The sequence below is a fragment of the Vulpes lagopus genome, chromosome 6 (assembly GCF_018345385.1).
Source record: "Vulpes lagopus strain Blue_001 chromosome 6, ASM1834538v1, whole genome shotgun sequence".
Classification (NCBI taxonomy): domain Eukaryota; kingdom Metazoa; phylum Chordata; class Mammalia; order Carnivora; family Canidae; genus Vulpes; species Vulpes lagopus.
In genome coordinates, this window is record NC_054829.1 from 133,861,738 (window position 1) to 133,881,719 (window position 19,982).

The 19,982-nt window shown below is 39.3% G+C and overlaps 1 long non-coding RNA gene across 1 annotated transcript in view; it reads right to left on the reverse strand.

The window, feature by feature from the left end:
- Window positions 1–595: 595 nt before the first annotated feature.
- LOC121492826 overlaps window positions 596–19,982 on the reverse strand; it is a 57,361-nt gene continuing 37,974 nt past the window's right edge. Inside the window, exons 3-4 of the long non-coding RNA XR_005988308.1 lie at window positions 19,735–19,825; window positions 596–1,155 (exon numbers count right to left, since the gene is read on the reverse strand). This is a non-coding gene — a long non-coding RNA (uncharacterized LOC121492826). The remainder of the gene's footprint in view (window positions 1,156–19,734; window positions 19,826–19,982) is intronic.

Here is a 19,982-nt window from a genome sequence, read left to right on the forward strand (position 1 = left end):
AATATGGACAAGCATTGAAAAATAAAATTATACTTGTTACTACATTGTCAGACAAAAACACTTTTAATATCTAAGTATACAGTTTTAAATCATCTTGATCATGATAGACATTAAGTACTGTGGTGAAATTTAAAAAAATAAATAATATATAGGAATGAATTTAACAAAAGTAGTAGAAGGCTTGTACACTAAAACTCAGAAACATTACTGGGGGAAATTGATTTCTGAGTTATTAGAAAGAAATTCCATCTACTTGGATTGAAATACTCATTAATGTTTTAGATGGAAATTCTTCTCAAACTGATCTCTGGATCAACACAGTCTACAGTCAGTGTAATATCTATTAAAATTCCAGGAGGTCTTTTTTTTTTTCTTTTTTTGTATTTGACTGAAAATGATGAGAAATGTGTATGGAGAATTTTCCCATTGGCCTAAAATGTATATGGGAATTGCAAAGACCCAAAGAGCCAAAACAATTTTTAAAAGAAGAACAAATTGCAAAGTTACTTAATAGAAATCCATAATTATCAAAACAGCATGGTATTGGAATAAGAGCAGACATATTCTTTTTATATATAAAATTTATTTGCTTTTTGAACAAATGATTCTTGGACCAGTGGATATGCGCATGCAAAAAAGAAGTGGGCTGAGATCCTTCTCTCTCACACCATACACAAAAATTAACCAGAATCGATCATAGACTTAAAGAGCTAAAACAGCAGATATTTTAGATAACATAAGAGAAAATATTTGAGATCTTGAGTAAAACAAAGATTTCTTAAACACAACATAAAAGTCGTGGTCCATTAAAAAAACTTAATAAGTTGGACTTCCTCAAAATTAAAGACTCTCACACTTTGAAATACACCATTAACAAAATAAAAACATTAACGAAATAAAAACACAAGCCATAGACAGGAAGAAAATATCTGCAAAACACGTATCTAGTAAGGAACATGTCCCCGGACCATGCAAAGAACCCTGACGATTCAACCACAAAACAAACTACCCAGTGAAAACACGGACAAAAGATTTGAATAGATATTTCACCAAAAACAATATATGAATGGCTGATAAGCCCATGAAAAGGTCCTCCGTGTCATTAACCGGTAGGGTAACGCGGATTAGCGCTGCTTCAGACACATTGGAAAGGCCCTGAGGAAAAAGAAAGCGACAGGTGTTGGCCAGAACGTGGAGCATCAGAAGGCGACCATAAAATAATGGACCGCGGACTTGGAAACAAGCACAGTTTCTTACACTGTTACATAAATCTACTGTAACAGCCGTTAGGTGTCTGCCCAAGAAAAGAAGAAAGAGTCTATGTGTACAAATATTCACCCCCGAATAGGTACACGGGTATTACTCATAATGGCCAAAATTGGGAGAAAACCTCAATGTTCATCAACTGATAAATGAATAGACTCAACCTAGGGTGCCCGTGTCGTGGAGGAGCGTTGGGCAAGGACGGGGACGAGCCCGGCCTGTCCATGATGTGGCGACTCTGGGTTTCGTTTAGTTCCTAAACAACAGGCAAGGAAGGAAAGCAGAAGAGAGCATATATTGCATGATTCTAGGTTTGTTTGTTTGTTTTTTAATACCCAGAAAAGGCAACCTGCAGAAACAGAAAGCAGATTAGTGCCCACTCGGGGCAGGCTGTGCAGGATATGCAAGGGGGATGAGCGGTGCCCGGCCCTGGGACTCGTATCAGGAGACGGAAATGTTCTAAACCCGCTCCGTGGGCACGGCTGGCTGCAGTCTGGCCAACTGACCAAAAATAAAGTGAACTGTGAGCCTTAAACAGGTGAATCCTGCGATATGTCAAAATATGATCACGTTAACTAACACCCTGACAGATTCCGGCTTCAGCAGTGGATCTCTGTGTCCCCAAAACGCGGTGTGGTCTGCGGACGACACACATGGGGGCATCGTGGGGGCTCGTCCAAATCACTTAGGTCTAATCCACTCCCCAGGAGTCATATAGGGGGACACAGAAATCTTCGTTTTTAACAAAGTCCCACGTAATAAGTATTTAATCAGCCCTTTATCAGACTCTTTCGGAGAATCGCTGTGCTAAACATCATGTGACAAATGGCATCAGTGCCCAGAACAGAGAAAAAGTCTAAACAGCAGGCGATCAGGGAAACCAAAGGACTGGTTCATGATCGTGACGCCAGGCAAACACGCATGGTCTGGGAGCCAGAACTCCCTGGGGATGCACGATTTAAGGTAAAATCTGAAATATGAGCGGGAGGCAATGGGGTTAGAAGAGTGTTGAGGCCACCAAAAAAAAAAAAAAAAAGAAGGGTGTTGAGGCCACACCAGTAGCTGGAAAGGATAACCCGCTGTGACCCAGGAAGGCTCCGTTCCCTGCGGCTGCAGAGGGTGTGATCTGCCCTGGGCCCACGTCTACCTGCAAGTAAGGAGCTAGCTTGCTGGCAGGTAGAGACGTGTCCCGCTGGATGTTGGGGTCCGGTGGGAGTAGTAACACCGAGGTCATGCGCCAGTTCTAATAAGAATGAACCCAACCAGACAGCAAGATGACACACAGACCTAGATTTTACTTGTTTCAATCATTCTTTTGCCAGTTTTCAACAAATTTATGGAGGTGCGACTTACTTTTCCATAATTCACCCCTTTTAAGTGCACAGTTCACTGATTTTTAGTGAACATACTGAGGCAAGCACCATTATTATTTATTTTTATTTTTTTATTTTTTTATTTATTTGTGTGTGTGTGTGTGTGTGCACCATTATTATAATCGAATTTTGGAATGTTTTCATGCCACCAGTAACATCCCTCATGCACATTAGCTGTTGATCCCCATCTTTACGCCACGTTCATGCCTCCAGCACCCGGTGTTCTGCTTCTTTTTTTTTTTTTTTTTTTTTTTTGCTCCTTATTTTTACACACTTGCCTTCGCTGGATCATTTTATATCAACCCAGTCACGCCTTTGGGAGTATGACTTTCTTCACTTAGCGCAATGCTTAGGAGGTTCGTTCAAGTCGTATCGTTGTCAGTACGTCATTTCTTTCTATTGCTCAATAGTATTCCACTGTAGGAATATACGTTTTCTCGATTCATCCGTGGAAGGGCATTTGCACCATTTCCACTCTATTGTGTATAATAATACCATGAGCATTCACAGGCAATTCTTTAAACATGGACATATGCTTTCATTTATCTAGGGTAGATGGCTGGGTGTGGAATTGCTGGAATATTTGATAAATTTCTGGCTAATTTTATAAGAAACTGCCCAACTCTCCCATCATACATCCCAGCAGCAACGCAGGCAGCTTCTGAACACCCCCCCCCCATCTCTGCCAACCTTTGCCGACCGTCTTGTATGTTAGAACCCTCTAGTGAGTGTGAAAGAGCCTCTCACTACAGGGTTACTTTGCATTTCTCTAACGACTAATGAGGTTGATAACCCTTTCGTGGATTTGTCAACCACTCGTACGACTTCTTTGGCTAAAAGTCTCTTCAAGTATCTTATCTCTCTCTAACTGGGCTGTGGTCTTCTTCTTCTGAAGGCGTCAGGGTCGTTTGTATATTCTGAGCACATGCCCTTCATCAGATACACGATTTGCAAACACTTTCTCCTTGTCTCTGGTTTGCATTTCCACTTTCGCAATGATGTCTTTCAAAGCACAAAAGTCCACTTGATCGTGTTTTCTTTTATGGATCATGCTTTTGGGGTCACGTCCAAGAAATATTCGCCTAACCCAAGATACCAAAAATTGGGTATCTTTTCTTTTAAAAGATTTTCTTCTAATTTTTCTTCTTATTTTTTTCTATCTTTTCTTCTAAAAGATTTTCCAGCTTTTCCACCCGTATCTCTGATCGACTTGAATTGGATCTTGTGTACCGTGTGAGGCAAGAGTCTACTCCCGCCTATTTACACAGGTATATCCGATCGTTCTGACATGATTTGTTGCAAGACTGTCCTTTTTTCCCCCACTGAATTGCCTTGCCTCCTTTGTGGAGTATCAATTTGACCACAAATATAAAGGTTTATTTCTAGATTCTCAGTTCTGTTACATTTTTCTAAACATCTGTCCTTACAACAGTATCACACCATCTTATTACCTGTATCTCTATATAAATTTTCCAGTTGGGAATTAAACTTCCTTCGATTTTATTCATTTTTTTATTATTTTGGCTTGCGGGGTCTTTTCATTCACTTAACATTGATATTAAGTCATTAAACAGCCAAACGCCATTAGAGCTTCATTTATCTGTCAAGTTTTAAAATTACCTGAGTGCTACTTTGTTCACAGAACAACAGAGATGAGAAAACAGACTTGGCCTCTGCGGCGCTGTGATGGATTGGCAACCACGGAAGAAAGAGGACAATGCACATAAACGGCTACATGTGAGCGTGACGCGGTAGATTTTATAGGATTTTATAGTCCATTTTATGGGACTCACACATGTATAGATGCAGCACCAAGCCATTGAGAAAAGAATATGGAAATATTCCTGGTAAATACTCGAATATAGAACGTTAGTGCAGAACCATCTCCGTTCAGCTCTTTTGTTGTTAATTCCTGGTCTTTCTCAGGGCCCAAGGCTGTCTTCCATAGATTATTCACGATAACATTACAAACTAGTCAACTATGCAAAAAATCTTTGTCATAAGTACCAATTCATCCATCCAAACAAGTTTAAAATAGCTACGCACACTGTTACGATCGCTAACAAGATGCAACAGGGTCTCTTGGTAAATGTTTCTTTTATGTTTGATCCAGTTTTTAGGAAACATGCTGAAGTTGCGATGTGGTGATTATTCCAGCCGGAGTCCCAAGAAAACCAGGCATGACACGGGATGACACGTTCACCTCCACGGCCAAGCTCGGGGCTTGTGCACAGTAGTCACTTAACAACTGGTAACGACTGTGGTGAATCCAGAGGAAGGACTCCACGCCTGCACACACACACCAAATGCTTCATACACGGCGTAGGCACTCGGAAGTAGACCTGAAATGAAGGTTAAAGTTGGGTCGTCTGACCTGAATTCACTCATCCAGTAAATACTTACAAGTGATTTTTACGCTAAACACCGAATATTCTGGTGAACCAAGAAGATACAGCATTTGTCTGATGCTTGGATATTCATGGAAGAGAAGATGTGAATTAAAACCACACATGTGTAAATAAGTAATATATAACACCCGCTCCTCTGCACGTCTGCAAGGGCCTTGGGGTCGCGCGGTCCCCTGTGAAATCCCCGGTCCTGCTCTTCCCTGTCAGCAGCTCTTCACGCTGTTGGTTGCTCTTCCCCGACAGAGGGTCCCCATTCGCCTGGTTGTCCTTTAGCCTGTGCCCATCTCCCCGCAAGGTCCCTCCTTACCTCTCAGACCCTACAAGTGCATGTGCCCGAGGCTTTCTTCTGTCTCCGTCCACAGTTAGCCCTCGGCTGTGACCTCCTCCACTCCTGCTGGAATACCCCCATAGGCCGGAGGCGCCCAGGCCACGCTGCGGTGCACCCTCTCCGTTGGACTCTGGATCCCTACGGGCCCACTGCCTACTTCACACGTCTGTTTGGGACACACGTCCAATAAACGGCTCTGACAGAACATGCTCCAGAGAGAGTTTTGTCAACCTCCCGGCCGCCAGCACCTCCTGCAGCTTCCCGGTCTCAGGTAACTGGGACCGCTCCCAGCCACCTTGGCAGCTGCTCAGGACAAAAGATTGGTTTCACCCTCAGCTTCTGTGTCTTCCTCACACCCCACATCCTATTAGCAAATCTTACTCTCAAAATACATTTCTAATTTTATGACTTTGTACCAGCTCGGCTCCAGGTAGCGTTGTTTCCAGACTAAATTATTTCAGTTGCCTCCTAACTGGTCTCCCAGTGTTTACACTCATGATTCTTTCCTCACACGGCAACCAGTGACCTTATTAGGTCGGATCCTATTGCTCCTCAAAACCTTCCGATTGCTCCTTATTTCACTCAAACTAAACACTAAAGACCTCGCAATGGCCCATAATCCTCCAGATGATCTGGATGAAATATGGTCTATCCTGGAATGCATCCTATGCTTTTAGGATTTAAAGTACTTTTCTAAAATTCATTTCACATAAAAAAAAAAGTACAGAACTATTCAGCAAAGATCCGAGACATCTTTTTTATTATTTTTATTTTCTGAATGGCGGTATCAGAGCAATCGCATGGAAATGGGTCTCCTCTCTCTTAGAAACACCTTGAAAAATCGTAGTTCATTTTCCTTTATAGGATATCGTGAGCCCATTTAAATGGGCTCCCTAGAATCATTTCCTTATTATTTAGGCAACATCCGAGCTGCAAGGTAATCAGCTGTAACAGAGATTTCAAGAAAAAGAAAATGCCTACTTCAGCTGATGGAGCTCAAAAGGCACTACTTAAGTCAATCTCAGCACAAACTTTTGTGGACTTATTTCCCCTTATTCTATTTCACTACCAAATCACAGAGTGCTTCCTTGTTAACCTACAGGTATTTCCCACTTACCTCATACTGAGTAAGGAATATTTTCTGCTCTGATCGTAGGTTGTGGTGAGGTTATCTGAGTATGTGTACGTACGTTAGAGAGAGAATGCGAGTGACAGGGACATAAACACAAAAAAATGAATCCAGAGAAAATAAAGGTGGTCGGCGACCCCTTTGTGCAGGGGAGGTAGCTAAGCACCAAAAGGCCGAGCAGGAGGCCACGAGAAAGCTAAAACAAGAAAGTTGTGGTTCTCCCATCGCTTCGCTCTTTAGAACCAGGGAAAACAACAAAGATTAAACACAGAAAGCAAGAAAAGATGATTCTTGGTGACGCCAGAAAACACCAGAGCCCCAACCCAGAATCGATCTAAAATAGCCACCGAAGCAGAGCCAAGTCAAGAAAGGACTCTGAAAGGAAACGTATTACCGAGCAGGTCTCAGGGCCCCCGCGGAGCCCTCCACGCCAGTGGAAGACCAAGAAGAAGCCGGCCAATGGCCCTTGCTCGAAGCTAGGAATCTGAGAAAACTTGATGCCTACCCCCCCCGGATCTGTCAACAGACACCAAATGGCAAACCGTGGGTAGAAGGCCTGGGATAGTGAGGCTCCCCTCGGAGCACTGGGACTCCCCTCCTGCTGCACCCAGCTTCCTCTGTTCATCCAGCAGCGTCTCCGCCCTTGCTCTGAGCTCCAAGCATGAAGAAGTTGTATTCCTGAGGTGTCCCAATACATCCCAAAAGCAACCGCCAGACCCTGGCAGACCGCATGGCCCGCAGAGGCAGCAGCAAAGAGTCTGGCACCCACCACCCTCACCAAATACCAGGGGGTTAGCTCCTCCAGCTATTTGTGTGGACTCCAAGGGCGTGTGCCCTGCATACATGAAAGGTGTATCTGGGACCCATGGGACAGATCATTGCTAGTCAGCTTTCAGCCCTAACAGCATGCTCAGCTCCACTCCCTGGATACGCATAACCAGCAAGTTTCAAATGGAGGCTGGAAGTGCAGAGTGAAGATCTATCAAATACATTCAGGTTTATAGGATATATAAATATTTATGAAATATTTTATTTTTAAAACATGGAAATTCTAAATGTAAAATCAGACAGGATTCCAGGGCAGCAGATAGTTATCTGTAGCAAACTTTCAGGCCCCAAAGCAGAAGAGTCAACTAATTTATCTTTAAGGGAGAAAATTAGGTCAACTTTAAAATTATTCATAGCCAAGTTAATAACAGAATATAGGGAGGTTCTCAATAAATTTGGCATAGGACTAACATATAACACTAAGAATTTTATAGAGGCCGACAATTTCAAACATAAAGAATTTGAGGAATATAGTAAAACCACGAGCCTTGTGAAAATACTACTTAATGATAAAATCCAACCACCCCAGTGATGGATGGAGGACACAGTGAAATAGGCCTGGATGGGAACACTGAACTTTGGGAATTTCAAAGCATTAAACAATTTATAAAATTTATTAAGATAGAAAGTATCTTTACTTTCACACAATGAACTGTCATGAGATTGTGCATCAAAAAATATATATAACGCCAAAACGAATAAAGCAAAAAAAATTTTATTTTTATTATTTTTATTATTTTTTAGCAAAAAGATTTTTAAAGGGCCACTTTATGTAGTATATTAAATTAATGGATGTCCTAATTATAAATCTACCTGGCATTCCTGGAATCAATCCCATTTGGTCCAGGTACATTATCTTCTTAAATATATCATTGAATTCAGCTCACTTTATTTAAGATATTTGCATTAATAGTGATATTGGTTGGTCTGTGATTGTTTTCTTTTGTACTAGTTTTATTACTTAGATAGCAACATTTCATTTATTTAAAAAAAAAAGAAATGTTAACTTTCCCAATAATTTTTATCCTTTGGAACAATTTTGTTGTCGTCATTGTTGTTGTTGTTGAAGATGTTACGGCCCATTATCCCTAAATAATTCTATATGTATCTCCTAAGAATAAAGGCATTATCATAATTTAATAATCATCTAATATCTAGTTAATACTCAAATTTCTTCAGTTGTCCCCAAAATATCTCTTATGATTTTTGAAGCTAGGATTCAATCAGCTTACCACATCGAATTTGATTGGATTTTTTTTAGTTCTATTGAGGTATAATTAGAGTCTCATAAAAAATAAAGATACGTTTTATAGCATTAGAACTACCTGGTCTTTAAGATTTTGTTAGACTCTCCCTATAAGATCATTCAGGCCCAATTTTTTCTAGCAGGGTAATTTTTTCTTTTTTTCTCTTTTTTTTTTTTAGTAGGGTAATTTCTCTACAACTTTCTCTACTTCTATAAAAAAATGATCTGTTTAGGCTCACTATCTAAATAAAAACACGACTGCTAAAATCATTTTCATAAAAAATTAGCCATTGAACTTATATTTTCAAATTTATTTTCATACAGGAGGCAAAAAAAGTAATGTCGTATTTTTAATTTTCTACTCTTTATTTAAATTCAATTTAGTTAACATATAGTGTTTTATTAGTTTCAGGGGTAGAATTCAGTGATTCCTCAATTGCGTATAACACCCAGCGCTCATTACATCAAGTGCAATCCGTAATGTGCATCAGCCAGTGGGTACATCCCCCCACCCACCTCCCCTCTGGCAACCCTTAGTTTATTTCCTATAGTTAAGAGTCTCCTATGCTTTGCCTCCTTCTCTGTTTTTCTCTTATTTTATTTTTGATTCCCTTCCCCTATATTCATCTGTTTTGTTTCTTAAATTCCACAAATGAGTGAAATCATATAGTATTTGTCTTCCTCTGACTGATTCATTTCGCCTAGCATAATACCCTCTCGTTCTAGCCACATCCTTGCAAATGGCAAGATTTCATTCTTTTTGGTGGCTGAGTAATATTCCATCATAGGTATATGATGGAACCATATCATGTTTGGTTTTCTTTTTCAACATTCCTTTGGATATATATATAGATAGAGACAACTTCTACTTTATCCATCATCTGCTAGTGGACATCTAGGCTCTTTCCATAGTTTGCCCACTGTGGACATTGCTGCTATAAACATTAGGGTGCATGTGCCCCCTTCCAATCACCATTTTTGTACTTTTGGATAAATATCTACTAGTTTAATTGCTGGGTCATAGGGCAGGTCTATTTTTACCTCTTTGAGGAGCCTCCACACTGTTTCCCAGAGTGGCTGCACCAGGTCACATTCCCACCAACAGTGCAGGAGGGTTCCCCTTCCTCCACATCCTCTCCAACATTTGCTGTTTCCTGTTTTGTTAATTTTCCCCATTCTCACTGGGGTGAGGTGGGATCTCACGGTGGTTTTGATGTGTGTTTCCCTGATGGCCAGTGATGTGGAGCATTTTCTCATGTGCTTGTTGGCCATGTCTAGGTCTTCTTTGGAGAAGACCTGTTCCTGTTCCTGTCTTCTGCCCATTTCTTGACTGGATTTTTTTGGTTTTTTGTGTGTTGACTTTGGTAAGTTCCTTATAGATTTGGATTAAGGCCCTTTATCTGAAAAGACATTTGCAAATATCTTCTCCCGTTCTGTAGGTTGCCTTCTAGTTTGATTGTTTCTTTTGTTGTACAAAAGCTTTTATCCTGATCAAGTCCCGATAGTTCATTTTTGCTTTTGTTTCTCTTGCCTCTAGAGATGTGTCTAGCAAGAAGTTGCTTCGCCAAGGTCAAAGAGGTCAAAGCGGTTGCTGCTTATGTTCTCCTCTGGGATTTTGATGGATTCCTGTCTCACGTTTAGGTCTTTCAACCATTCTGAGTTTATTTTTGTGTACGGTAGAAGAAAGTTCTCCAGTTTCTTTCTTCTGCCCGTGGCTGTCCAATATTCTCAACACCATTTGCTGAAGAGGTTGTCCTTTTTCCAGTGGAGAGTCTTTCCTGCTTTGTTGAAGATGAGTTGACCATAGAGTTGAGGGCCCATTTCTGGGTTCTCTATTCTGTTCCATTGATCTCTGTGTCTGTTTCTGCACCAGGACCCCACTGTCTTGATGACCACAGCTTTGTAGTACAGCTTGAAGCACACAGTTGTGATGCCATGAGCTTTGGTTTTCTTTCTCAACATTCCTTTGGCTACTTGGGGTCTTTTCTGGTTCCCTTCATATTTTAGAATTATTTGTTCCAGCTCTGAAAAATGTTGGTGTTATTTTGGTAGGGATTTCACTGAATGTGTAGATTGCTTTGAGTAGCGTAGACATTTTAACAGTACTTGTTCTTCCAATCCATGAGCGCGGCGTGTTTATTTGTGACTTTCTCTATTTCTTTCATAAATGTTCTACAGTTTGCAGAGTGCAGCTCTTTTACATCTTTGGTTAGGTTTATTCCTAGGTATTTTATGGTTTTTAGTGCAATTGTAAAGGGGATAGATTCCTTCATTTCCCTTTTTTGCTGCTTCATTGTTAGCGTATAGAAATGAAACAGACTTCAGTGCACTGATTTTATATCCTGCGACTTTGCTGAATCCCTGTATCAGTTCTAGCAATTTTTTTGGTGGAGTCTTTTGGGTTTTATACATAGAGTATTCATGTCACCTGCAGAGAGTGGAAGTTTGACTTCTTGCTGATGTGAAAGCCTTTTATTTCTTTTTGTTGTCTGATTGCTGAGGCGAGGATTTCTAGTACTATGTTGAACAACAGTAGTGACAGTGGACACCCCTGGCATGTTTCTGAATTCAGGGGAAAAGCTCTCAGTTTTTCCCCATTGACGATGATAGTCAACTGTGGATTTTTTATGTATGATTTTTATGATGATGAGGTATGTTCACTCTATCCCTACATTGTGGAGAGTTTTTATCAAGAAAGGAAGCTGTGTTTTGTCAAATGCTTTTTTCTGCATCTATTTAGAGCATCATATGGTCCTTATCCTTTCTATTATTTTTTTAAAGATTTTATTTATTTATGAAGGACACACACACACACAGAGAGAGAGAGAGAGAGAGAGGCAGAGGCACAGGAGGACGGAGAAGCAGGCTCCATGCAGGGAGCCCGACGTGGGACTCGATCCCAGGTCTCCAGGATCACACTCTGGGCGGAAGGCGGCGCTAAACCACTGAGCCACCTGGGCTGCCCTCCTTCCTATTATTAATGTGGTACATCCCATTGATTGATTTGTGGATGTTGAACCCCTCCTGCAGTCCAGGAATAAATCTCACTTGGTTGTCATGAATAATCCTTTTAACATACTATCGGATCCTATTAACAAGTATCTTCTTGAGAATTGTTGCATCCATGTTTATTGGGGATATTGATCTGTAATTCTTTTTAGTGGAGTCTTTGTCTAGTTTTGGGATCAGGGTAATGTTGGCTTCATCAAATGAGTTTGGAAGTTTTCCTTCTATTTCTATTCTTTGGAATAGTTTCAGAAGTCTAGGTATTAATTCTTCTTTGAATGTTTGGTAGTATTCCCCTGGAAGCTGTCTGGCCCTGGACTCTTGTTTGTTGAGAGATTTTTGATTGCAGATTCAATTTCCTTGCTGGTAATGGCTCTGTTCAGGTTTTCTATTTCTTCCTGTTTCAGTTTTGGTAGCTTATATACTTCTAGGAATGCATCCACTTCTTCCAGAGTGCCCAGTTTGTTGGCATATAATTGCTCATAATATCCTCTTACAATTATTTGTATTTCTTCTGTGTTGGTTGTGATCTCTCCCCTTTCATTCATGATCTTATTTATTTGGATTCTTTCTCTTTTCCTTTTGATAAGTCTAGCTACGAGTTAATCAATCTTGTTAATTCTTTCAAAGAACCGGCGTCTAGTTTCATCTATCTGTGCTATTGTTTTTTTTTTTAATTTCTGTATCATTAATTTCTGCTCTGATTTTTATTATTTCTCTTCTCATGCTGGATTTGACTTTATTTGCTGTTCTTTCTCCAGATCCTTTAGATGTAAGGTTCGCTCGTATATTTGAGACTTTTAAACTTCTTGAGGAAGGAAGCCTATATTGCTATATACTTCCCTCTTCAGGTGGCTTTTGCTGTGTTCCAAAGATTTTGGACTGTCATGTTTTCATTTTCATTTGCTTCCATGAATTTTTAAAATTCTTTTTTAGTATCATGGTTGACCCATTTGTTCTTTAGTAGGATTTCTTTAACCTCCATGTATTTGTGGCCCTTCCAAATTTTTTCTTGTGGTTGACTTCAAGTTTCATAGTATTGTGGTCTGAAAATATGCATAGTATGATTTCTATCCCTTTGTACCAGTTAAGTCCTGATTTGTGATCTATCCTGGAAAATGTTCCATGTGCGATTGAGAAGAATGTGTGTTCTGCTGTTTTAGGGCAAATGCTCCGAATATATCTATTAAGTCCAGCCAGTCCAGTGTGTCATTCAAAGCCCTTGTTTCCTTGTTGATCTTATGCTTACATGATCTGTTCATTGCTGTGAGTGGGGTCTTAAAGTCCCTTGCTATTATTGTATGATTATCAATGAGTTTCTTCAATTTTGTTTGATCAAGTTATATATTTGGCTGCTCCCAAGTTAGAGGCATATATATTTACAATTGTTTAATCTTCTTGTTGGATAGACCCCTTTATTATGATACAATGTCCTTCTTAATTTCATATTACAGTCTTTGGCTTAAAATCTAGTTTGATATAAGGTTGGCGATTTCAGTTTTTTTTTAACACCATTAGTGTGATAAATGGTTCTCTACCTCCTTACTTTCAATCTACAGGTGTCTTTGGGTCTAAAATGAGTCTTGTTAGCAGCATATTGATGGGTCTTGTTTGCTTTTTTTTTTTTAATCCATTCTTATCCCCTGTGTCTTTTGATTGGAGCATTTAGTCCATTAACATTCAGAGTAATTGTTGAAAGATATAAATTTAGTGACGTTGTATTACCTGTGTGGTTGCTTTTCCTGTAGATTGTTTCTGTTCCTTCCTGGTCTTTGTTACTTGTGGTCTCTCTTTCTACTCAAAGGGTCTCCTTTAATAGTTCTTACAGGGCTAGTTTAATGTTCACAAATTCCTTTAGTTTCTCTTTTTGTTTCTCTTGGAAATTCTTTCTCTCTCCTTCTATTCTGAATGCCAGCCTTGCTGGATAAAGTATTCTTGGCTGCATATTTTGCCCATTGAGCACATTGAATATATCATGCCTGCACTTTCCGGCCTGCCAGGTCCCTGTGGACAGATCTGCTGCAAGCCTTATGTGTCTACCCTTGCAGGTTAAGGACCTCTTCCCCCAAGCTGGTTTCAGAATTTTCTCTTTATCTTTGTAATTTGCAAGTTTCACTCTAGTATGTCCGAGTGTTGACCTATTTTTGTTGATTTTGAGGAGAGTTCTCTGTCCCTCTTGGACTTGAATGCCTGTTCTCTTCCCCAGATTAAGGAAGTCCTCGTCTATAATTTGTTCAAATAACTTTGTGTCCCTTATATCCCTCATTCTTCTCCTTCTGGCACTCTTAAAATACAGATATTATTTTGCTTTATGGAATTGCTGAGTTTCCTAAGTCTACCTTTGTGGTCTAATAGTTTTCTTTCCCTCTTCTTTTCAGCTTCATTATTTTCCATAATTTTATCTTCTGTATCACTGATTCACTCTTCTGATTCATCCATCCTTGTTTTATGGCCTCCACTTAGAATTGTTATGGTTATAGCATTTTTAATTTAGGCCTGACTAGATGCTAGTACTTTTATCTCTATAGTAAGGGATTCTAGTGTCTTCTATGCTTTCTTCAAGCCCAGCTAGTATCCTTATCATCATCCTTTTACAATTCTAGTTCAGACATCTTACTTATATCTGTATTGACTAAATTCCTGGCTGTTAAAAGAAACTGGATCCCAAAATAGGAAAGAAAAAAATATATATATATATATTACAATCAAAGGAAATGAAAGATATATAAAGTATATATAAAAATAAAAATTTTAAAGATGAAAGACTAAGAAAATAACTGAAAAATAATAACAAAAGACTAAAGAATAAAAATATAGAGTGCTGTATACCATCTTCTTTAAGAGCTGAGGTTTTGCAGCCCTCTGTGATCAGTAGACTTGGTGTGAGTGAGTTGTTTGTGCTGCTCTTCTGGAGGCGGGTCCTGGTGCATTGACTCTCAGGTGGACTTGCCCTCGTCGAAATGTGCCTCCAGTGCAGAGGAGGCAGGGATCAGCGTGAGCAGCTCTAGAGTTCCACTAAGCAGTGCTGTTTTGCTCCTTGAAAGCTGTCAGCACTGATGGGTGGGCCACTCCCTGGCTCTTCGCCCCAGAGCTGAAAATTCATGCCCCCCAGCCTTCAGTGCACCCGCATGGAAGAGCAATCAATCACTCTTGTCTCCCCAGTTTCTGTCGGAACTCTGTGTTCACCGTCCCTGGGTCCAAACATTTTTTATCTCAGGCATGTGACTGTTTTAAAACTCCAAATTTTTGAGACTCCTGTAGCATGAACCCATGCTCTTCCTGGCACAGGGAAGGTGGTCTCACCGTGCTTCTGCTTTTTGCTGGACCTTTCCCAGGAAAGCAATCCCATGACTGTGCGATGGTTCACAGTTGATGGCAACACAGAGCAGTAAACCAGCACCTAGACTCACTGTGCTCAGCGGGCTTCCGTGCTCCCATACCTAGAAACCCTGCCTCCCTTAGCACCACCCCTTCTTGCAACCCCAGGGAATCTGAGACCAGGCTGCCACCCCTGGGATTCCCACCCCACGTTACCACCTGAGCACCTGCAAACCAGCCGTGTCCCTCGCTGAAACAGACCTCTAAAGGTTCTGATTCTGCACTAGGCCACTCGTAATACTTTGCAGTAGCCTCCGTGAGCAGGCTCCCTTCCTGCCACCTTATCCTTAGGTACCCACACCAGATTCTGGTCTCCGCACCTCCTACCTTCCCAACAGTGCTCGCTTTTCTCCTTGTAGACCTGCAGCGGCATTTGTTTTCTCAGATCTCCAATTGGTTTCTTGGCTATTCAGGATGATTTGATAAGTACCCAGTTGCATTTGAGGGATGAGACCAACTTAGGATTTCCCTACCCCTCCACCATCTTAACTCCTCCCTTTAATTTTCTACTCTTACAAGTTATTCCACTTGTCATTTTTCATCTTGTGCATTTGTGTTTTTTCACTTTTCTTCTAGATTAAATTAGCTAGTGGTTTATCTATTTGTTAATTTTGTTCAACACTGCTTGATTTAATCAAGGAAGAAAGCTTGCTTTATAGACTTTGTATACTCTGCTTTTTATTCAGGCAAAAATAATAATACATAGTGGCCCCTAATATCTACTCCCACTTTCCATGTTCCTATCAGAACCCCTGATTTTTAGCTGAGCACATGACTACCTTAGGTAAAGACCACATTTTCCAGCCTAAATTTCAATTAGGTATTGACAAATGGCTAAGTCCTGGTCAATGCAGTGTAAGAGGAGTGTCCAGGAAAAGTCCTCAAAGAAAAATATGTTCTTTATCTCTTTCCTCATACTTGCTATCGAAAATAAAGCAATAAACTGCTTGGATCCTAGCAGCCATCGAGGAGATGAAAGGATCTTGAGTATGGAAGTTAGATATGGTAGTAGAACCAACCAGATGGAGCCAGACAAAAAGAAGTTGCCAAATACACTCGGGACTATCTACCACAGAATTTTATCTAAAAGAGGAATCCATTTCCATCATGTTTAAATGACTCTTACTTTTGGGTTTTCTATCAAAGGGAACAAAAAAAATTCCTAACTGATTCAGGCAGTATACAAATACATGCATTTCTTTGTCTAGTTATCATATTACTATTCAGAGGAATGCTCTCAGAGTCGTCGATAGCAGTTCAAATAAAAATTTATATTTATAAAAATGTTCTTAGAAAAGTATATGGAACTTTTATTTCCCAGGAAAAAACATTTCTAGAACACTTGTCCATTCAATAAACATTTCTTAATTGAAATTCAGTAGTGGTGGAAATGGTTCAATTTGGATATCTTAGATCACTAAATGCATAGTTTAAATCAGCTGGGTTTTTTTGTGTTGTTCTTATTCTGTGATTTTGTTTTTAAATTTTTTAATGGGATCCACTCAATTAACTTTTCTAATAAGATTCCTTGGCTACCCAAGATAAGTATTATTTAAGTCATGATTGATTGGTGAACCCTTGAGAAGCACTCCTAAGATGATGCTGTAGTTCACCATGTCTCATTATTCAGGAGGCCCACAACATTAGGAAAATAATTTATACAGTGATAGATTATATTGTTTTTTTCAAAATACTAAACTGATATGGGGTTTTAATGTTAGTAGAAATGGAACCGATTCTTAAAGTTAAGTCGTCTGACTATAATGGTATCACTATCCAAATTCACCTGACTCATACTTCTGAAATGCCAGTGGCTGAAAGTTAAATCTGATTTTGCTTTCAAAATAAAAGAGTTGGGCAGCTTGGGTGGCGCCATGGTTTAGAGCCACCTTCAGCCCAGAGTGTGACCCTGGAGTCCCAGGATCGAGTCCCACGATGGGCTCCCTGAATGTGTCTCTGCCTGTGTCTCTCCCTCTCTCTCTCGCTCTCTGTGTCTCTCATGAATAAATAAATAAATAAATAAATAAATAAATAAATAAATAAATAAATAAGCAAACAAATCTTTAAAAACAATACAAAATAAAAGAGTTGACCAGGAAGTACCAAATATACAATTTAAAAACAAGTGACAGAATTTAGAGTCAGGAAAAAAATTTTAAATTTCATTGAACCCACCTTTTCCATTTTGTAGAAACCAAGGTCTAGGAAACCTGTACACCCAGGTCATACTATTAAGCCAGTTTTATTTGACTCCAGATCCAGACCTCTCCTAGTCTCGGCCTCAAAGCTGCTCTGTATTGCAGTCTCTCTTCACTGTCTAGATACTAATCTCGTAGAGATTAGAGTCCACACTGTAGACCTCAATGCTGCGCTGAGACACGCTTATCAAGCTTTCTCTCTGTGAACTACCTGCTAGATGCCAAGCCCCAGCTAAGGCTACTGAGTGTAGAGGTTTCCATCCCTCACTGCTCATGTGTAGCAATATGCATTTTTTATTATGCCTTTACAATTCTAAAAAGTTTACATTCGCCCTTTTTTCTTTATATGAATCTCATTACGACATCTGCCATTCATTGGTAGACTCAACCGTCCAATAACTAACCTTGGCATTTGCTACATAATCTTTCTGACATGAAATGTGCAGGCTTCATTGTTTAATCGGATTCTATAATTGAAACAAATGAAGAATAAGCCAAGAGTCCTAGAGTCAGCAAATCTGTGATCGTGACCTTTTTTTTTCCCTCAAAATAGATCAGTTTTTCAAAATATTATTTAAGAATACCTTTTGAAAATAAGACCTACCTTTCTGAATTTTAGATAGGTTGTTCATCAAAAGACAGGCAAATGGCACATAAATGCCTAAACCAAAATACAAATCCGGGATGACTTTCTTGTGACAAGAAGCTATTATTTTTAGATTTGCGCATGGTGATGAGATCCATTGTTTCTGACAAAGGAAAGCAGAAACTACCCAAGTTGTCATGGGTACGCTGTTTCCTTACTTGATGCCTTCATTTCTTTACTCTTCATAATGTGACAACCTATTAATGCTCCAGTATCTTTTCTAAGATCTCAATGTATTTCTATTGCCTTTCACTTAAATTCTCTTCTCAAAGATGCTAGTTCCTTTCTGTTCACTACGTATAATTCAGAAACCTCATTTTTTTCTGACAAAGTTATTGGTTCATGTTCAACCTTTAAATGGAGCCACATATGTGTATATAAGTTCAAGCACTCCAGTTTTTCATATTTTTCAGTTAAATGCTTCTTTTACAGCTGCTTAAGCTCTGCTACCAATTTGCATAAGAGTCTTAAAAACCACCAGCTAATTCCATGAGAATTTATTTTATTTCTTTAAGGGAGTAAAGTAGCAGTCAACGTTTTAATGAAATGGAAATAAAGATTCTTTTCCTCACCATTAAGCAACAAGAAGTTTGATTGGCTAATGAAGTTTCTGATTTTACTGTTACCAACTGTAACTGCATGAATTGGTGCTCACTATTTCAGTATTAAAAATAAGGTAAAATGAAATAAATAGTTTACAAAAGCTTCGGGAAGTACGATAACATGAAAAACTGTATTTCTGTAGTTGATAGAAGATATTTATTTTAAGTTTGAAAATCTTGTAACTCATAGAGCTTGAATATAGTAAGTACTTATCATAATGGGTGTTGAGACAGAAGGACGATGTTAAGGTTTGACTATTAGACATAGGATGCTTGAGCAGAGCCTTTGTTAAACATACTTTTAAAAACAACCATCAATGGAGTAAAATAATACATTTTCTCACTCTGTGCTTCATTTAAGTCTAGATCCGTATAACAAAGTCAAGCAGAATGCAGAAATAGCCAGTTACATCAAGATAATTCTATCATGACCATAGATGATTTGGGAGACAATTTCCCATGAATTTAGATTTCCAACCCAAACTATGTCATTTCTTGGTCCTCCATTCTGAAGATGTAGGCAGTGAAACAGCCTTCTTGACTTTCTGCTGGCATATTTTTCGAAAGCTAAGCCCCCTTCTTCAGGGTCTTCCTACTATAGACTCTGGGAACAAATGTTATTTCTTTTTTTTTTTAATATTTTTTATTAAGCTTTCAATTTTATTTATTTTTTATAAATTTATTTTTTATTGGTGTTTAATTTGCCAACATATAGAATAACACCCAGTGCTCATCCTGTCAAGGGCCCCCCTCAGTGCCTGTCACCCAGTCACCCCCACCCCCCGCCCACCTCCCCTTCCACCACCCCTTGTTGGTTTCCTAGAGTTAGGAGTCTTTCATGTTCTGTCTCCCTTTCTGATAACAAGTGTTATTTCTATTTGGGAATAGTTAAAGTAACTTTTCTGTAGTCAGTCATCAAAATATAAATTTTGAGAACAGGGATTTTTGTTCTTTTCTATCATGTTTAGCCTTATGTATTCGCACCTGATTTTTGCCACATAGTGGGAGTTTAGTAAATATGTATTGAAAGAGTAAACATGAATAAATGAATAAATGAATGGATTCTCTGTTGTCCTAGTTGAGTTCTAGGCAAAAAGCTCTTTTTGTAACTGAATTCAAAACAGTGAATCTTGATGTATTTCCTGGTATTTCTAAGATCTTTCCTTGCTCTGCAATGTTCCTAGGAATATGAACACTGCTCCCGAATGTTGGTCCCGTGGTTGAGTTTTCCCCTAACAACATCCTCATTTCTTGGGCCAAACAAGTCTTAATTTTCATCTTATTGCTTCTTTCAGACTCCATGTTCCACACACCTACTAGGATACTCACACATAGGAATTCTCCATGCAGCCCTACCCCAAACCTTCTATCTGCTTCCTCAGTCACCAACATGTAATATTCTTCTCATGATCTTTTCTTTCTGTAGAATTAAAAAAAAATAAAAATGAAATTTAAGAAAAAAAAAGAGTTGTCAAGCTTGTATGTAATTATGAACAATGTTGTGCTGCTGGAATATTTGAAAAGCTGAAACATTTCTTTAAAGTAATACCTACACTTCATTGAATACCACAAATGAT